Below are 19,713 nucleotides of genomic sequence, written 5' to 3' on the forward strand. Positions count from 1 at the left end.
CCGCAACTCCACTTTCCTGTCTGCCCCCAATAATTCTTTACTCATTCTTTTGTCAAAAATATCTCCACTTCAGCCTTGAACATTATCAATGACCCAACCTCCACTGCTCTCTGGGGAAGAGAAATCCACAGATCAATGTCCCACTGAGAGAGAGAAACAAATATATTACCTTCTGTCAGTCTGAAATGGGAGAGCCCGATATTTTTAAACTGAGTCACCTGATTGTAGAGTCCCCCACAAAAGGAAACATAGTCTCAGCAGCCGCCCTGTCAAGTCCCCTCAGGATTTTATATCTTTCAATAAGATCATCTCCCATTCTTCAAAACTCTAATGGGTATAGGCCCAACCTCCTCAACCTTTCCTCAAAAGAAAACCCTTGCATTCCAGGAACCAGTCGACTGAATCTTCTCTGACCTGCTGTAATGCAATGATATCCTTTCTTAATTAAGGAGAATAAGACTGTCCACAGTTCACCAGATGCTGTCTCACCAACGCCCTGTATGACTGTGGGGAAACTTCCATAATTTTATATTCGATTCCTTCTGTAATAAACGCCAACGTTCCATTCGCCTTCTTAATCACTTGCTGCATCTCTACACCAACTTTTTGAGGCTCATGAACCGGGACCCCCAGAACCCTCTGCACTGTAGAGTTCTGCAGCATTTCTCCAGTCACATGATGTACTGCTTTTAAATTCTTCCTGCCAAAGTGGACAAATTCACATTTTCCCAAGTTATACTGCATCTGCCAATTATTGTCTACTCACCCAGCCAATCTAAATCGCTCTGTACACTCTAAATGTCCTTCTTCTACAGTGAAGGCAGAAACAAAATACCCGTTCAACAGTTCTACCAGTTCCTTGTTTTCCATTATTAATTCTCCAGTCTCACCATCTGCGGGACCAACATGCACTTGAAGAAATATTTATAAACATTTATAGACTGAATTCCGGCTCGGGAGTGGTCCAGCGAGCGGAACACAGCAAAAACAGTGTTCATTTCGGGCTGAGTTTGATCTGCACCATCTCCGCTGCCGAAAGTGACCTGGAGCGTCACTGGCTTTGACGTCACAGACACTGAAACTCCACGTGTGGAGCGCGTGCTCTCTGCTGTTCAGGTGTCAACAAACTCAGCCAAAAGGTCTTTCCCATGTGGACCAACGTGAGAACTTCCCGGGAAGTTTACATTTACCCCTCCTGCCGTGGACCCTCCTCGAATGCCTCCGACTCTGAACTAGAGTCAGAAACTTGGGACAGATCCCAAACAATTAGCTTACTAGATGCCCAGGAAAGGTTAAACAGTTTAAATTCTGGTCTATCACCTGGGTTACTGCGCAACCGAATACTCAGTCGCCCCGATCCGACCACCTGACCTCTCCGCGGATCTCCTGACTGGCTCCCAACCTGTATGTTGACGCGGTCACGCACTTAAACGTTCAGACCCACCTACGCACTCACCCACCAAACTCATTCACTCAGCCAGCTATCTCGCTACACACGTCACTCACCTAACCATTCATTCAGTCACTAGCTCACCCAGTGAGTCATCTATTCTCTCCCGCACAGTCAATGACTCGATATTTAAACGACCAGAATATGGCAGTTAATATTGTAAAAAGAGGCCATGTACTTTCGTTCCATGACTCTGCCGCTGGGTTTAAATGTCCTACCACCTTCAATGATTTACGTACATAAACACCCAAGTCCCACTGCTTCTCCACCTCCCTTAGAGTTGTACCCTTCATTTTATATTGTCTTTCCAAGTTCTTCCTACCAAACCTCAGTCCATTGAACTTCATCTGCCACCTGTCTCCCCACTTCGACCAACAGGTCCAAGTCCATTTGAAGTTCTACACTATCCTGCACACTCTCCACAATGTTTCCAAACTTTGTATCCTCCGCAAACTTTGACATTGTGTCCTGGGCACAAAGGTCATTGATAATTATCAGGAACAGCAAAGGTCCCAACCCTTTCGCCAGGCCGAAAAAAAACCATTTACCACCAATCTCTGTTTCCTGCCACTCAGCCAATTCTGTATCCTTCTAGCGGCGAAGCGGCTCTACTCTTTTTGCCAACTGTTTCACTACTCGGTGGCGAGTTTTCTTCTGTTAAGTGGTTCAGATTGGAAAGTGGGGTGTGACTGGATTCACCTGTACAGAGAGGGGTTGGTGATGGCAGTTTCCCTTCTCTGATGAACCAGTTGCTGATTTGCTTTTATTTAAAAATCGACTCTGGTGGGACTCGAACCCACAACCTTTGAATCTCTTATAGAGCAGCAGTTAGAAGTCCAACACGCTATCCGTTGCGCCACAGAGCCCAGCTCATGTACTACTCATTTCCTATTCCATATAAGGGAATTTATGACATTGTAGAACAAAACGTTCACACGGTCAGCAATTTCCTACGTTTGAACAATGACAACATTTCAAGAGCACTCATTGCCTGTGAAGTGTTTTGGACGTCCTGTGGTTGTGAAAAGAGCGATAGAAATTCGAGTGAAAGAGCAATTTCCTTCAAAAGGACATATTCAGGTTGGAAAATAGGGCGGCTGAATTGTTTTGCAGAGAAGGGTGAAATGATTCATTTTGGTCGGAAGAACACGGGGGAAAAGACAAAATAAAGTTTACAATTTCAAAGACGGTGCCGGAACAGCGGGAAATGATGTACATCTGCATAAATTATTGAAGGAGGCAGTGCAGGTTGAAAGAATCGTTCATGAAGCATACCATATCCTCGGCTTTATGAATGGGAGCATAGATTACAAGAGCAAAGCGGTTGTTTTGAACTTGGGAAAGACAGTATTTCGGCCACAGCTGGAGCATTGCGCCCAGTTCCGGGTATCACACTTTAGGAAAGATGTGAATGCATTGAAGAGGAAGCAATAAAGTTTAACGAGAATATTTCGCAGCGAGGAACTTAAATTACCTCGATACATTGTAGCGGTAGGGGATATTTACCTTGGAGACGAGGATTTTGAGAGGAGATTTCTTAGAATTCTTTGCAGTCCCGTGTCTTCTGGACACAGGGTGGGTGATGATTTGGACATGGTCTGCTTCAGTATCGGAGGTGTTGAAAATGGTAACGAACATTGAGCAAACATCAGCGAACATTCCCAATTCTGCTGGAAGGAAGGTCACTGGTGAAGCAGCTGAAGATGGTTGGGCCTAGGGCACCACACCGAGGAACTCCCACAGTGATGTCCTGGAACTGGGATGATTGATCTCCACAATCACAATCATCTTTCTTTGTGCTGGGTATGACTCCAACCAGCAGAGAGCTCCCCACCCCTCGCCTCCGATTCCCACTGTCTCCAGTTTTGCTGGGGATCCATAATGCCACACAGTCAAAAGCTGCCTTGATGTCAAGGGCAGTCACTCTCACCTCACCTCTGGAGTTCAGTTTGCGTTGGAGGACGAGGGGAATCAGGTTGTTTTGTTTGCCCACCCAAGCTGAATGTTGGGCTTGAGGTGGTGACCAGATTCGGAGAGGATGGTGACAAGCTTGCACTGAGTTTCAAGGTTGCAGTTCAGACCTTGGTGGGATTGCTGCTATATTCCCAGGACGTGGTGATCTCATTCTTAGAGCAACACACTTACACTGAGGACAAGTTGCTCCATGTAAAATTAAATGGAAATGTGGGATGTCAGAATCTGTTCATCACTGATTCACTTTTATTCATTTCTGCATCCTAGAGTAACAAAGTGGTTTGTAACTGTAAAAAAGTAAATAATATTCAGTAGATTCAGTCCAATACCTCCACAGTTTCCACTATTACAGCCCTCAGCGTTTTCAGATGCATTCCTCTGGTCCCACTGACTTATCAACATTTAGCACAGCCAGACCTTCTCGTATCTCTTCTTTAACACGAGTTATATGTTAAAGAAGTCATTTGCAAATTGTCGATGGAGGATTTGTGCCCTCTTATTGAAGAGGGTTTAAAGGAGAGGAGCGAAGCATTTGTGCTGAAGAAGTGGGATCAGTGAAAATAAAAGTAACAATAAGTGGAATGAAGGGGGCGGGCTGTTCATGGGCTGACTGGAGAATTTCATTAGGATTTATTCATTGGAGATTGGAAGGTCATTTTTCCAAATCTTTAAGGAGATTAATGTTGAAGGAAGCCTGCCTTCATCTATAAGGAATCATTAGCTAAGTTTATAAAAATAACGCGGATAGATAGGATTCAAAGAATTGGAGGGGTAACACGTTGTAATGTGGAATATAAGATCTTGGTGAGCGGTTTAGGAACAACATCAAGTCCTTGGAGAGCATGCAGTGGAAATTTTCTGGAATTGGATCAGTGGTGAGGGATTCCATATGTGGATGGACTGAAAAATACAAACTGGAGATGCTCTTATCGGAGAGAATGTTAAGGGGAGATTTAGCACAGATATTTAAGATTAGCCGATGTATTTAATATCAGCCCAGGTATTCATTTCTTATACACATTAAGCGATATTTTTCCCATTGATGGAATGTTTGAAAACCAATGATTAGATAAAAAATAAATCGTGGAGAAATGTTTCACACTGCTCCATTCCAAACAGTTCCTGACTTGACGTGATACATTTTTTTCCTGCTTACTGGAGCCGCATTTCCAACATTGCACACCTTGCTGCACTTTCAGAACGTTCTTGCTAACTCTTCACGGCTGGAAAAAAGGATACGAGGCCATGACTTAAAGCTAGGATCGGGTCTGAGGGGATGTTAAGATGAGGGATTGTGAAACCATTGTGCTTTTCACACGTGGGTTCGAATCAAGTTATTGGATATTTTTAGTTATTGTTTCTTCCTGTTTGAGTAGGTTTCAAATAAAAAAGGCCTGGAATCGGATGGTTGCCAATGTCTCACTGGAGATGACAACTGTCAAGTAACATTTGCGCCACACAAGTGTCAGGCAATAATCATCTCCAAAAAGTAAGAATCCAACTATTACCTTGATGTTCACTGGCATTAGCATCACTGAATCCCCTACTATCAGCATCCTGGGAGTTACCATTGACAAGAAACTGAACTGGAATAGCAATATAAATATTATGGCTTCAGTAGCAGGTCAGAGGCTAGGAATCGTGTGACGAGTAACTCACGTCCAGGCTCCGCAAAGACTGTCTACCATCTACAAGGCACAAGTCAGGAGTGTGATTGAATGCTCCCCACTTGCCTGGATGAGTGCAGATCCCACACCACCCAAGAAGCTTTACACCATCTAAGCCAAAGCAGCTCGCATGATGGAGACCACATCCAGAAACATTCATTCCCTCCACCACCGACGCACAGTAGCAGCAGTGTGTACCATGTTCAAGGTGCACTGCAGGAACTCAGCAAGACTCCTTCGACAGCACCATCTAGACCCTGGACCACTACCATGTAGAAGGGCATGGTCAGCAGAAAGATGGGAACACCACCACCTGGAAATTCCCCTTCAAGCCATGAATTGGAAATATATTGCTGTTCCTTCAATATCGCTGGTAAAAATCCTAGAACTCCCTTCCTGACAGCACTGGGGACGTACCTACACCACATAGACTGCAGAGGTTCAAGAAGGCAGGTCACCACCACATTCTCAAGGGCAATTAGGGATGGACAATAATTGCTGTCCAAACCAGCGAAGGCCAAATACCTAGAATAAATTTCTTCAATGGACTATTTCAGAGTTAATCAAAATTGATAGTAAGCTATTACAGTCCTTTCCCCAGATTTTATTGGAATGATGAACAAATAGGATTCAGGAAAAGGAGAAGGACTTTTCCTTCCCTTTCATTCTCCAGATTTACCGTGGCTGAAAGAGCAGCTGGAAAAGTTAATGGCGATGGAGCAGAAAAAAATAACATTGTTCTTGCGGAACACATTTAGTTTGACATTTTCTTGATAAGTTCAGTGAGTGAGCAAGTTTTAGCAAATAAGCTTTAAAGTGAAGGGCCATCTAATTAAACCTATAATATATAGAAGAGGTTGTTTAATTTTGTGGTGAGATTCTCGAAACTGTGGAGGAGCCAAGAGAGATGAACAGACATCATTAAAAGCTCGTGGACAGGAAGATAAAAATAATATCTAAGACTAATAGAATACGAAGTATTGGGAATCATATTACAGTTGTATAAAACCCTGTTTAGATCAATGCATTCTGTTCCTGACAACAGACCTAAGGGATGTTAGATTGGCCTTGGAGTGGGGGCAGCAGAATTTCATCAGAGTGATACCAGATTCAAATGACGAGGACAGATTGTAAACACTAGTATTGTAATGCCGTGAATATCAGAGACTAAGGGGTGATCCAACTGAAATGTTTACCGTGCGTTAATGATTTGACAGGGTAGATAGAGGGAAACTGTTACCTCTGTTGCGACGGGAGGTTGGGGCCGGAGGTTGGAGTGGTGCCCTTAACAAGGGGGCTTAACCTTTAAATCAGAATGAAGCCTTTCAAAGTTAATTTCAGGAAGTACGTCTTCACACAAAGGATGGTAGAAACTTCCTCCCCCAAACAACTGTAAACGCTGGGGGTCAACCGAAAAGTTCCAAACTGACATCGATAGCTCTTGTTTGTTAAGTGTTTTAAGGATTATGAAATGAAGAGGGATAAATGGAGCAAAAAGACAGACCAGTCATGAGTTCATTAAATGGCAGGACAAACTTGGGGGAAGAACACTTTACTTTTGTTCCTCCACCCCGAATTCATAGAGAAAAACTAAATCTGGAAGGAACTGAAATGAGCTGTCATCACTTGTTGGTCCCATTATTCTCTCAACATTGACAATCTCTAGTGCTGAGCTATAATTCCACACACAACTCGTCTCCCAGGAAATCCTGCAGGAAGAAAATTATCCTCTCCAACATGCATTTCCCACATTTTACCAGCTGACAATCCTTTGATCAGCATTTGGAAATTGAAATCGGTCTATTGCCCCACTTCCATGTTGATTTTGGGAATAGTCAGCAGGGGAGCAGAATTAGAAAGCAGTTGTTTTCCTCTCTGTTAATATTCTTTCAATCTCGACTTGCCTCATTCATTGGATGGAGAAGTGAGCTTGTATTAATCCTGTGATGGACAAACATGCTCCATGTTACAAGCATTTTCTGTATTCATTTTTTAAATATCAGATACAATTTCTCATTGAAACACAGTAAACTGCTCCCAGGTACTTTCATGAGCTTGTGAAACAAGACAATTCCAATTTCCGCACATAATGAAGCCAAGCGGGAGGAGACACCTGTTTCTCAATGATCAGATATTGGAGTTGATGAAGAATGTTTTCTGAAGATCAATGTGTCCTTTTGGAAATCTGGAATGGGTATGGTTTTCTATATTAAACATTGACCCTTCCGTTAGTTCTTTATGTGCAGCTGTTTTTGGTGGTGTTATTGAGTCAGGGATGTATGTCAGGGCAGCAAGAGAAATCACTGTGCTTCTTCAGGAGCGCTAGGAAACCTTTCATCACTTTAAAAACCTCCCACCAGTTATTGCTTAGGATTAGCCAGCAGTGGTACACCGAGGATATTCATTTATTGAAATTAATGCTTTTCACAGAAAGCATTAGTTCCTGTCAAGCAAATATAACAGTTTCATAATAATGTTCTGGTTTATTGCGAAGTAATTTTATGGGGTGAGTATAATTGGGTCTGTCTGTGTGTAATGTAATTACATTTGGAGTCAAGTTTAACTCATCAAAAGAAGCTGGGTGCTTGACATGCTAATGAGTAAACATGGAACCTAGATTAGCATGTAAGGTGTGAAGGGAATTTGCATTTTTAGATAAATGAAGGGATATTTGGATTTCAACGATATCTCAGTCTGTTTTCAACTAGCCGGATAAGCAAAGCTAAGGAACATGTTTATTTTTCCCAAAGGTTACTGGAAATAGTGGCGACATGGGAGTGTTTTAATATTGTGAAGAAGATACAATTTCATCAATATCTGGGTCTATAGAATTTACACATCAAGAAGAGAGAAACACATATAAAGAAGAATGAAAGGTTATGTTGAAAAAGGCCATGTAAGATCTAACAGGAGTGTGTGAAATGGCCTCAATGAAGCCTCCAGCATTTTGGCGTAAGTCTGCTGTCTAACTAAACGGGAGTTGAAGAAAAGCCATACGGCATTCCATTGTCCAGGATACTGTGTTAACTTGCTGAGTAACTTTAATTCTAAAATCTATTTCGGACCTTTAAGGGTGTGTAACTGAGGGGGTCAAGTTAATGAGTAACTTGAGGAGTTATAGCGCTATTTGTAGTCTTATGTATGCGCTTGACATCTTTTATTTTTAACAAGATATTATTATCATTTTTTTAAAATTTCTAAATGTCCTGGCAGGCATGTTGCTTCTGAATTCAGTGCACACATCTCGTAATAAATACAAATTGCAAAACCCTTGTGACAACACGACCAAGGATTTGGTCCATATCTTCTGCAACGTCATAACAGTCTCTCACACACTCTGATCAATTAACGCCTGTACCCTTCATTGCTGATGGATTTCTTATCATTTTGAGCCCCACCTGAGTTGAGTTTGAAGTCAGATTTCATGTTTTCTGGAGCAAAACTGAAACTGATTCAGGAAAAATGAACAGACACATTCTGTCAGAAAGGGGCAGCTAATTTCTGCACAGGAAACACCCACAAACAACAATGTGAACATGCTTTGGGATGATGATTGAGTCTCGGGGGAATAACTCCACTGCTCGTGTGTCTTTGGCACAGCGCCATGGGGTCACTTAGGATAAAATAAGAGGTTGGGCAGGGCCTTGTTTTATCATCATTATTTAAAGACAGCACTTACATTAGTGCAGCCCTCCCTCAGTACTAAACGGTATATCTTGCAATAAGCCTATTTGCATTAAGATATACTGTACTGGAGTATCAACCTTCTTTGTTACATACAAATTCTGGCACGGGTTTTGGGGACATACACTTATCTTTCATAGGAAAATGCGACCAAATCAGCCCCACTGAAAGTTTTTAACAAATCGCCCAATCCACAGCAACAGGACTGGGGCAATTATGAGGTCATCCCCTGGCAGGTCACGTGACAGATGGGGCCACAGTGCATCACCACCAGGTTTGTGACTTGTTCAAACCCAAAATCCTGTCACAATGATTTTTCAAATAAATTAGTCGTCTACTTGCCAACACAGCAGTAACACTTTCTGCCTAACCATGAGGAGAGCTAGGGAGGAATGTACAAAACTAAATTCTTTCATAAAATAGTTCAAAAATCATTTAGGCTGAAATTCTGTGAGGAATAGTCCAGTTATTATTGAGAACTCTGCTCAGAGAACTTCCTTGGACAGGAGAGAAATCAGGCGAAGAATCCGAGTAAATCGACACCAGCGAACAAGTTGACATCGAAACTGGATCAACTCCCGTGAAGATGAATGAGTAAAAGCTGAGAGCTCCGTGCACCATCAGTTGACCAAGTAGAGATATTGCCTGGATAAAGCATTCTGTTCAGGACAGGATTTATTGAACTAAGTCGAATAGACAGGTCTTTGCACAACAAGTCAGTCATCTCTAGATTTTAAATTGAAAACTTCCAGTTTGTTGCAAGATGGAATTCATATAAATTATAATTACAGTACAAATGAGTTGATAATTCAAACACAAACGTTGCTTTCAGGTAAATTAAGTGGGACAATGAAATTACAACCAAGAACTCAATTGACCTGGGAGCTCAAACACAGAAAAAGTTAATTGCAGAGTGAAGAGTTTATAATGTGGATTTGTTGAAAGTGGAGATTAGGTGTAGAGGGGGAATGAGCTGCTGTGTAAATTAAACCGAGAGACAACAGCAAAGATACAAGCAGGAAGGAACAGAACATTCTAAATAACGAAAACTTTAATTAAACAGGCAGCTCATTTCAGTGTAATAACGGGATAGCTGAGAGCTGTTGACTACACATCCTGTGCTCTGCTGGAAATCCAAAAACAGGCTGATGATAGACGTCAGATTCATAATAAATTAGGGAACCAAGCAGAATACAAGAAGTACAGAGGAGAGCTCAAAAAGTAAACTTGAACAGCAGAGAGTGTATGAGAAAAGATTAGCAGGTAACACAAGGTAACACTGAAGGCTGTTACCAACAAATGGACAGTCACTGAAAGGGAGACTGTGGAGGCAGAGGGGATGGATGAAGCTCTACATGGCAGGAGAGATTAAATGATGAAAGAATTGGTGCTGCAAGGCAAAAGGGAGAGGTAAAGGAACAAGTAACAAAAAAGTGAGATGTGTCGAAAAGAGGTGCGAATGGAAAAATGAGGAGCAGCTGCCACCCGAAAGCAAACGCAACAGAAAAATGAGGTTAAAACCAAATTTGAAAAAAAGGAGTCAAAATGGGGACAGAAGTTACAGTTTGAAGAACATTAGAGATTTGAGCAGCTGCAGGTCATTCAGCCCTTCGAGCCTATTCTGCCATTAAACACGATCATGGCTGATCTGATTGTGCCCTCAACCCCACTTTCCTGCCTGTCTCCCACAACCCTTGACTCCCTCGTCGAACCTGTGCAGCTCAGCCTGGAATATATTCAATTATCGAGCCTGCACTGCTCTCTGGGGAAGATAATTCAAAGGCCAATGATCCACTGAAAATAAATTACTCCTCATCTCCATCGTAAATAGGGGACCCATTATTTTATAAACTGTGTTCCCTAGTTCACACTGCAGGTGTAATCCTTAGCACAATTGTGATTGTTTATTAAGTGTTGTCCAATCACGGAATGAGAACGTGGAGTAATGAACTGCCTGGTGGAGTATATGGTAGGGTTTGCCCTCATGGTTCACTGTGTGCACGTATGCATGGGTTGCCAAAGACACAGAAAAGTGATGTTCCTTTACATCCTATCTCATCTCTGACTGATTCTTCACAACATGAATTGGCCAAATGGCTGAGTGAGTTGCTACAAACAGTTCTGAGCGAGTTTTCCACATACACGGTGAAGGGATTCTTCTCCTTTGTGAAGCCCATACAGGATTTGCACATTGATAGCAATGGCGTTTGCATGTGCTTGTTGCTTGTTTAACTTTGCTAGCCTCTTGATTAATGTACCACTCAAGGAAGCCATTCACATATGCACCATGTCATTATTTCATGATGATCTAGTCTCACTGCCATTGCCTGAATCTGTATTCAATAAACATATGAACTCAGCAACTCATGCAGTTCATTTCAGTTTTAATGGCACCATGTATGCCCAAAGAGATAATGTTGCCAAGGGACACCCTCTAGGCCCAGCTCTTGTAAACATCTTTGCCAATTTCCACGAGAAATGTATCTTCAGGAAATGACCCCTAAAATCCTATCCCTTTCCTTTTTCTGATACACAAATTACACATTTTCTATATCTGCATCTGCAGCTACATGTAAAACATTCCTGTGACACCTTAATGTGCTCTAACCTGCTCTATTCTCATTGAAATTGACCAGTCAAATGAGACCCTTTCCTCAATGTACTACTTGAGAAATCTGCCAATGCGTTCTCTACTACTGTCTCCTGCTAGCCCACCGCCACTGTTGGGGTTTCTACAGTTCCATGCGGTATAAGGTAGGTCCTGTCGGCAAACTGATAGGTAGGGACCAGGCCATTTGCTAATCATGCAACATGATGCCAAAATCAGGCACTTCAAAGCTATCTTGCTGAATAATGGCTCCATTGATCAAATAATTGCTCACTGTATATCACTCAAACTCAACAATGGGCCTAAGCCCGTTCTGAAAAGTCTGTTCTGAAAAGTGTCCAGTCTACCTCACATATCCCTGGAATGGTTAAGGTATCTCAAAAGCGTGAACAACTAATAGAGCTACCTGTTTCACAATGCTACTATGCAGTAGCAACACCAGTGACATTCTCCACTAACAGGATGCTGCTGTCAAGACTAAAAATATGTTCTGCCAACAACACAAATAACTAATGTTGTGTATGAGTTTCAGTGTCAGTGTGATGTGACGTCTGTGGACATTTGCCCCAATGGCTGTTGGATCGTATCAAACAGCTTAGGCCTTCAGCTGTTCACAACAGGCAAAGTACTGAGCATACTCACCAAGATCCTGCTTGAAAAGCTCAGAACATAGTGTCCAACATTGGATGTGAATTCACAGAAGGACAATACTAACTGACCAATCCTGATTGTGCTAAGAATTACACGAACATCTGTTACAATCCGGCTGATGGTAAAACTGGATAAGTCAGTTCCTGGAGTGAAACCTGGCTTGATAGAACCCAACATGTGTAGGATGTGAGAAAAGTTTCTTAAGAAATTCACAGGTATTTGCTCATGAACTTTGAACACAAAGAATAAAATATTTATCAAAACAACCGGACAACACAGTCAGAAAGATCTCAATACCAACAAAAGAAGGTGATTCAATTTCCCAATATTCCTTTGCCCAGCAATATCTTTACAGATGGATAAACCAGTGAAGAGTTACCACGGGCTTGTCACAAAGGCTTCTTGCTTGGGGCTGGCACACGTGCAAAGTGTTTTCTTGTGGTGAATTCTTGAGCATTCACTTGATCCTTCTCAACCAAGACTTATCTCACCCAAAATAACTGCACTTTATACTCACTGTTTCAGTAGCAACACCACCGAACTGATCACGACAATGAGTCCTATAACTGACTCTGCAGTTAACTATTGTCCCAGTAGCCTTGTACTTTTTTCTTCTCAAGAGCCTAAAAAATCCCTGCTTAACTCTTTGATGCACATTGAACTCGTCCCTCTCTTTCTCTGTCTCTGTGTCACTTGAACACTGTCGGTAGGCAGCAGCCCAGTTTTTTTTTCTATTGTGTGTTTCTTTTTTCCCCAAAATCACTAAACATCTAACCCCTTTACTGACCTGTCAGTCAGGGATCCACCCAGGCTTCTAAGTCCCAAGGCTAATTTATAAAAAAAACTTGTGAAACTGGAACAACTCTACATTTCTGACACAAAAAATGCACACACACTATCTATCTAAACACATTATATAAATATATATATATAAATATATATACACACACACTCATTAAAAATTATACATAGTTCCTAACAAGCAATTGAAGATTATCTGTTGAGCTCACTGTGTGCCTCACTTACACATGCTCAGGGATACATTTCTTCACACACAGGCCACTACCTTGGCAAGCAAAATGAACATGTCCACGCATTGCACTTCCTGCAACTGAAGAAAAGCTTGGTGGATAATCATTCCCTGATTCCTTCCCAGGGAAATGCCTGGAGCAATCAGAGTCGACTTGGCTGTTTGAAATAAGTCAAAAGTTTGGCAGTTAACTCTTCCCTGTTGCATTCCCGTGGCAAAGCCTCTACCAATCAGTGAATACTTGTCAACCAATCAGCACCCCTTCTCATGCAGTATAAGTTTTTGTTCCCTTTGAGATTTGGTATAATTGTATCTGCTCTGAAAGTTAATGTATTTTCAATGAGTTATTTAAGGTTTGTTAACTTAATATCAATTACATTGCTTAGCTTAAGAAAATAAAGTACTATTTGTCGTTGAGCACATATACATAGGGGATAGCAGGGAAATAGGGTTGTGAAGCAGCAGAGCTGTGAGACTAAACAAGTAAATAAAATCTCTCGATAAATACAAACTCTGTGTCTTACTTTCGGCTTCACCAACTGATTTGGATCCCATTAACACTGAAGAGGGAAAGATAAAAAAAATCGACGTCATGTCTCTTTTTTTCAGGAATACTCAAGTTCTGTATTCCTAAGTGACAATTTCTACATAAATCTGTCACATTTCTCACCGTTCCAAGTTCCAACAAAGTGTCATGGCCTGAAGGCAGAGGTACTTCCAGATTTGCTGTGTATTTCCAGCGTTTCCTGTGTTTATTTCAGATTTCCAGAATCCAGAATATTTTGCTTTTATATTTCCATTGTATTATTGGTTGTTACTGTGGGATAAATTTTATGTCTGCCTGGCCCTTGCACTGTGTCTGTGTCGGATATGAGGTGTACATGTCGGTCTCTAACATACACGTGTGCCTATGGAAAAGGACTGCCTGTGCAGACAGTTCCTATCCTGATCCTTACAACTCCTCCCACACCAAGTGAGATCAGACAGATACAGGCTCCCTTGCACAGATTCAGAAAGATGTCACACAGACACTAGTATTAGCCTAATTTTCGGCACCAAACCTTTGGAAATACGTGAAGATTTTATGAAGAGTGCAGAAAGGGTTTATAAGAATGTTTGTAAGGATGAGGGGCTTTAGTTACATGGATAGATTGAAGAAGTTGTGGTTACTCTCCTTCGAAAAGAGAAAGCTGTGAGGAGATTTGGTAGAAGTGTTCGAAATAGTAAGTGTTCTAGACAATGTAGATAATGATAAAATGATCCTGTGGGCAGTGGGCATCGATTTATGGTGGTTGGCAAAAGTACTAATGGAGGCATCAGGATTTTTTTTTAATGCAGGAAACCATTAGGGTCTGCAATTCACTGCCTGAGAGTATGCTAAAGACATGAGAATTTGGGGTTGTCAAGAGGGAATTGGATAAGCACCTGAAGAAAAAAGGTTTGACAGGCTGTGGTGAGAGGGCTGGGGATCAGAAGTAGCTGAGTGGCTCTGGTGGAGAAAGACCACGGACATGAAGTGCCGAATGGCCTCTTGCTGTGCTGCAACTATTCTAAGCTTGTATGTATTTAAGTGTAGGATTCATTCTGTCTCACTATACCTCTGGCAAAGAATTTGAATGTCTGAGTCATTTTGTATCTGTCAGTCTCTAGGGATGTGTGTGAGTGTATGATTCAGTCTGTATTGTTGTCTGTGGTGCACTATGAGTGTGAGATTCATTATGTATCTGTCAGTCTCTGAGACACTTTGGAAATCGGTATTCATTCTACCCAGAATATACTTCATTGGGCCATCTGGTCTAATTGGTACATTATTCCACAAGATTCTCCACCCAGAATACTTCATGTACCATTATCTGCTGGTCCATGAAATCCATTCTCCCTCCTGTACTTACCTATCTTTCCCTTAAATACAGCTGTGCTCAAAAACTGCTCAAGACGACAACAAGTCCCACATTCTACAGATTCCATGAGAAATAAGTTATATTGATTTTTTTATTGGATTTAATACTTACAACTCTATGTCGACCCTGTCACATCCCATCACTACTTCCTCACATTGACCTGAATCTGCAACACCAATAGTTCATGTTAATTCCCTCCGCTCTGTTGCAGTTCTAGGCTCTGGCCAGTAGATGTCAGCACACTCTGCTAGGTCGAAGTTTGCAGATCAGAGATGGACACAACAGGCAAGAATTGTTCACATTATATTAAGAGGGGAAGAGAAGGTCTTAGAATTACTAGCGGTGGATATGACCTTTTATTATATTTTGCTATACAAGCAGTAATTATAATGTTGTGCTAGAGCCGTCAATATGTTGTGTGTGAATGTGAGATACATTCTTATCGGCCCTTCTCTGATCCAACTTGTGAATGTGGGATTCATTCTGTGTCTGTTACTCACAGGTGCTGTGTGAAAGGCACGCTGGACCTGTCAGTCTTGGTTACCGTATGTGAGTGTGGATACATTCTCCGTGAAACTGTAGGTGAATGTTGCATCCATTCTGCATTTGTCGATAAAAACAAAAAGCTAAAAGCTACTGCGGATGCTGGAAATCCAAAACAAAACAAAAACAGAATTACCTGGAAAAACTCAGCAAGTCTGGCAGCATCGGCGGAGAAGAAATCAGTCAACGTTTCGAGCCTTCATGGCCCTTCGGCAGAACTGCAGCATAGTTTCAACAAGGGAGAAATATATAATTCTGTTTTTGTTTTGTTCTGCATTTGTCGATACCTGGTACAATATATCTGTGTCATAGTCAGCCTGTATCTTGCATTTCCAGGTACTGCATGAGTGTTAGGTCACGCCTTGAGCCTGACAGTGGAATGGGACGTATGCAACGGATGTGTTCGATCAGTCACTTTCTGGTATTGAACGGGACTCAATCTGAATTTCTTAATGGTGATGGTGGTTTGTGAGTGTGCATGTGTTTCACTCTTTGCCAGTCAGTGCTACTGTATGTGAATGTGGAAACCATTATGAATCTGAATGTCTCTTGCATTCCGTGGGAGTGTAGTTTCAGTCTGCATTTGTTATTCTCTGGAGCTGTGTATGAGTTTGGCAGGCATTCTGGTCTGTCAATAGGGGAGTAGATGTGTGTAGAGTCCATATTGCACATTTCATTCTCTGGCACTATAAAGAAATTGGGGCTGATTTTATATCTGAATGTCTCATGTTTATGAGCATGGCAATCATATATATCTGTCAGGCTCTCCTAATGTGTGAGTCTGGGTTTAATTCTGGGTCTGTCGATGGCATTCTTTGCCTGTTGTATTGTATGTAGGTTGGGAATCATATGAATCCTTCAGTCCCTCATGCTGTTTGTGAGCATGAGATTCATTCTGTATCATCAGTGGGATTAATTCTGTATCTGTGAGTGTCTGCTACTGTATGAAATTGTGGGATTCGATTGGTATATTTCATTCACTGGTATTGTATGTGGAAGTGAATGAAATACACCAATTGAATCCCACAATTTCATACAGTAGCAGACACTGACAGATACAGAATTAATCCCACTGGCAGATACAGAATGAATCTCATGCTCACAAATAGCATGAGGGACTGAAATATACATATGATTCCCAACTTACATAACAATGTGCATGCGTGTGTGTGTATGTGCATGTGCATGTAGACTTCCATTTGTTTCCGTCAGCACCTGTTATTCTCTGTGGCTCTTGAACCCTTTCTACAATCTCTCAGTGGGATAATTGGTGTGTCAGAATAATTTGGTATCACTCACACTGAAATATTGTGAGTGAGTGCAGTAAACAGTCTGTGTCTCTCAACATCCGGCACTGAACATGTGTTTGATAATTGCTCACTGGTACTCTGGGTGAGTAGAGAATTCATTGTGTAACCTTTAGTGTCTGGGACTGTTTGTAAGATTGGGTTAATTGTAAATAAATTTCCAGCACAGCCACAGGCCACTAATGTGGTCGGCTTAAGCAAACGATATGTGGGAGTTTTGGCCCAATATTAAATCTGTCACTTTGAACACAATTGGGAAAGATAATGAATCATTTAATCTGATACTGGATGGGTGTGCAAGTGTAACTCAAATTGTACTAATCGATTTGATCTGTGACATTCAGTCTGATTCTGAGTAAGAACTTTGACATGGATGTAAAATGGAGCTCCGTCTGGAATTGTTACAGTATTTCCATTTGACACTGTGTGAGGATGGAGGATTAGTATGTAATCTATAGCTCAGTTCATATTCATCAAATTAATATTGTATCTTTTAGTTTCGTAATAAGGGTGAATTTTAAACTAGAATCTGAACTTCTGTCTCAGGTTATACTAGCTTTCAGAATATCTCAAACTGATAATGTGCTTGAGATTTGAACTTGTATCTCAGGTATATGCCAGGACACACTATGGGAATTAATAGTGCAATTTATAAATCCATGATGTGTGTGAATTTTGGGCTGGCAATGAACATGAATCTCAGTGAACATCATTAAGGTTAAGCCTGTAAGCTTGTAACTGGAAACGTGTCAGTTTTATCAGATGTTTAATTTGTAGCGAAGGCAGCACGACTGTGGGATTGACCCAGTGAGAATTTAATAGTGGGTTAGAATTTGGACTGGGATTTATGGACACTCCCATCTGCAGGACTGAGTTTGGGTGACATGGATACAATGTCTATCTCTCCTGCTCTGTTTGATTCATGGATGGAAAATGACTTTGGAAGTATTTATGCTGTCTGAGACTGTGAAACTGATGACCTGTCTGTGTCTCTGTGCTCTGTTAGTGATAATGTACATACTGTGTGTGAGAAGGAGCTGGCGGGAATCTTCATTTTAATTTGTCTGGAGGAAACATCACATTTATTCTGGTTCCTTCAATTATTTCCCTGTTGGAAAAAAGTATATTTTAGAATTCAAGTACAGGTGAGGAAGAAGATACTGATTTTATTAGTTTAATCTCTCTATTAATAATCATTATGAATGATCTGGGAAGAGTGCCCTCTGCATTCCCAATGGCCGGGAAGCAGTCTGGGAAGAGTGTCCTCTGCAGTCACCGTCACTGGAAAGCAGTCTGGGAAGAGTGCCCTCTGCAGTCACCATCGCCGGGAAGCAGTCTGGGAAGAGTATCCTCTGCAGTCACCGTCGCCGGGAAGCAGTCTGGGAAGAGCGTCCTCTGCAGTCACCGTCGCCGGGAAGCAGTCTGGGAAGAGCGTCCTCTGCAGTCACCGTCGCCGGGAAGCAGCCTGGGAAGAGTGTCCTCTGCAGTCAACGTCACCGGGAAGCAGTCTGGGAAGAGCGTCCTCTGCAGTCACCGTCGCCGGGAAGCAGCCTGGGAAGAGTGTCCTCTGCAGTCAACGTCACCGGGAAGCAGTCTGGGAAGAGCGTCTTCTGCACTCACCGTCGCCGGGAAGCAGCCTGGGAAGAGTGTCCTCTGCAGTCAACGTCACCGGGAAGCAGTCTGGGAAGAGTGTCCTCTGCAGTCACCGTCACCGGGAAGCAGTCAGGGAAGAGTGTCCTCTGCAGTCACTGTCGTCGAGTGAAATAAAAACAAAGAGTGACAGCATAGGAAAAACCGTAAGTTCATTGGATGGTGAGTAACTGCTAGTTTGAACTACCTATTCTAAGTTGATTTCAGATTAAAGGTGACTACTGGGGCCCAGGATCGGAGGTCTAACACTTCAGCTTCAACTCAGCAGAGACAGCGAGTTCCAGTTGATTTTAAAAAGTGTATTTTGATTCTCTATTCTAACTTGCTTTCAGGTGAAAGGTAAATAGGAGAAATATTTTACAGATTGATAAATTAAAGACCAGTAGGAAATTTAACAACAAATTGAAAAACTAATTAAATAAAATAGAGATGCAGTGCCAGGCGATGTGTTGTAGCTGTGTGGTGTGGTTGCTGTTAGACCCCATTGTGGTTCCTCATGACCACATCTGTAGCAAATGTTGGTTGCTTGAGGAACTCTGGCTCAGAGTTGATGAGCTAAAGTCTGGGCTTCAGACACTGCGACACATCAGGGAGGGGGAGAGTTACCTGGACGCTCAGGAGACAGTCACACACCTTAGATTAACTACCATACATTCGGCCACTGGTCAGGGACAGGAGGGTGTGACTATGAGTGAGGCAGGTGGAGGGGTCCAGGAAGTAGCACTGCAGGAGCCTCAACCCTTGCCCTTATCCAACAGGTTTGAGATTCTTGCTCCCTGTGTGGATGAGAGCGGGGACTGGAGGGAGGATGAGCAAACTGACCATAGCACCATGGCACAGGGAGCCATTCAAGTGGGGGGAGAAAAGAGAAATGTAGTTGCAATCGGGGATAGTATAGTTAGGGGAATAGATACTGTTCTCTGTAGCCAGGATCGAGAGTCCCGAAGGCTGTGTTGCCTACCTGGTGCCAGGGTTAGGGATGTCTCATCTGGGCTGCAGAGGAACTTGGAGTGGGTAGGGAAAGATCCACTTGTTGTGGTCCATGTAGGTACCAACGATAGAGGTAAAACAAGTAAAGAGGTTCTGCTGAGGGAATACAAGCAGCTAATTTAAAAAGCAGAACCAAAAAGGTAATAATCTCCGGATTCCTACCTGAGCCACGAGCTAATTGGCATCAGGTCAATAAGATTAAAGAGGTGAATGTGTGGCTCAAAGTTTGGTGTGGGAGAAATGGGTTCGAATTCATGG

General features: G+C 42.2%; 2 protein-coding genes and 1 non-coding gene across 3 annotated transcripts in view; 1 reads left to right on the plus strand and 2 right to left on the minus strand.

Moving 5' to 3' along the window:
• Nucleotides 1–19,713, minus strand: part of LOC144670280 (histone H2B 1.1-like) — a 495,251-nt gene that overhangs the window by 354,465 nt on the left and 121,073 nt on the right. The gene's annotated exons all lie outside the window — the stretch shown is intronic.
• LOC144670308 (histone H2B-like) overlaps nucleotides 1–19,713 on the plus strand; it is a 518,579-nt gene that overhangs the window by 185,881 nt on the left and 312,985 nt on the right. The window lies entirely within an intron of this gene.
• On the minus strand, nucleotides 2,226–2,316 carry trnar-ucu (transfer RNA arginine (anticodon UCU)). Its single transcript is given in 2 exon segments — nucleotides 2,226–2,261; nucleotides 2,280–2,316. It is a non-coding gene; the product is annotated as a tRNA-Arg (tRNA).

The sequence above is a fragment of the Cetorhinus maximus genome, chromosome 31 (assembly GCF_964194155.1).
Source record: "Cetorhinus maximus chromosome 31, sCetMax3.hap1.1, whole genome shotgun sequence".
Taxonomy (NCBI): Eukaryota; Metazoa; Chordata; class Chondrichthyes; order Lamniformes; family Cetorhinidae; genus Cetorhinus; species Cetorhinus maximus.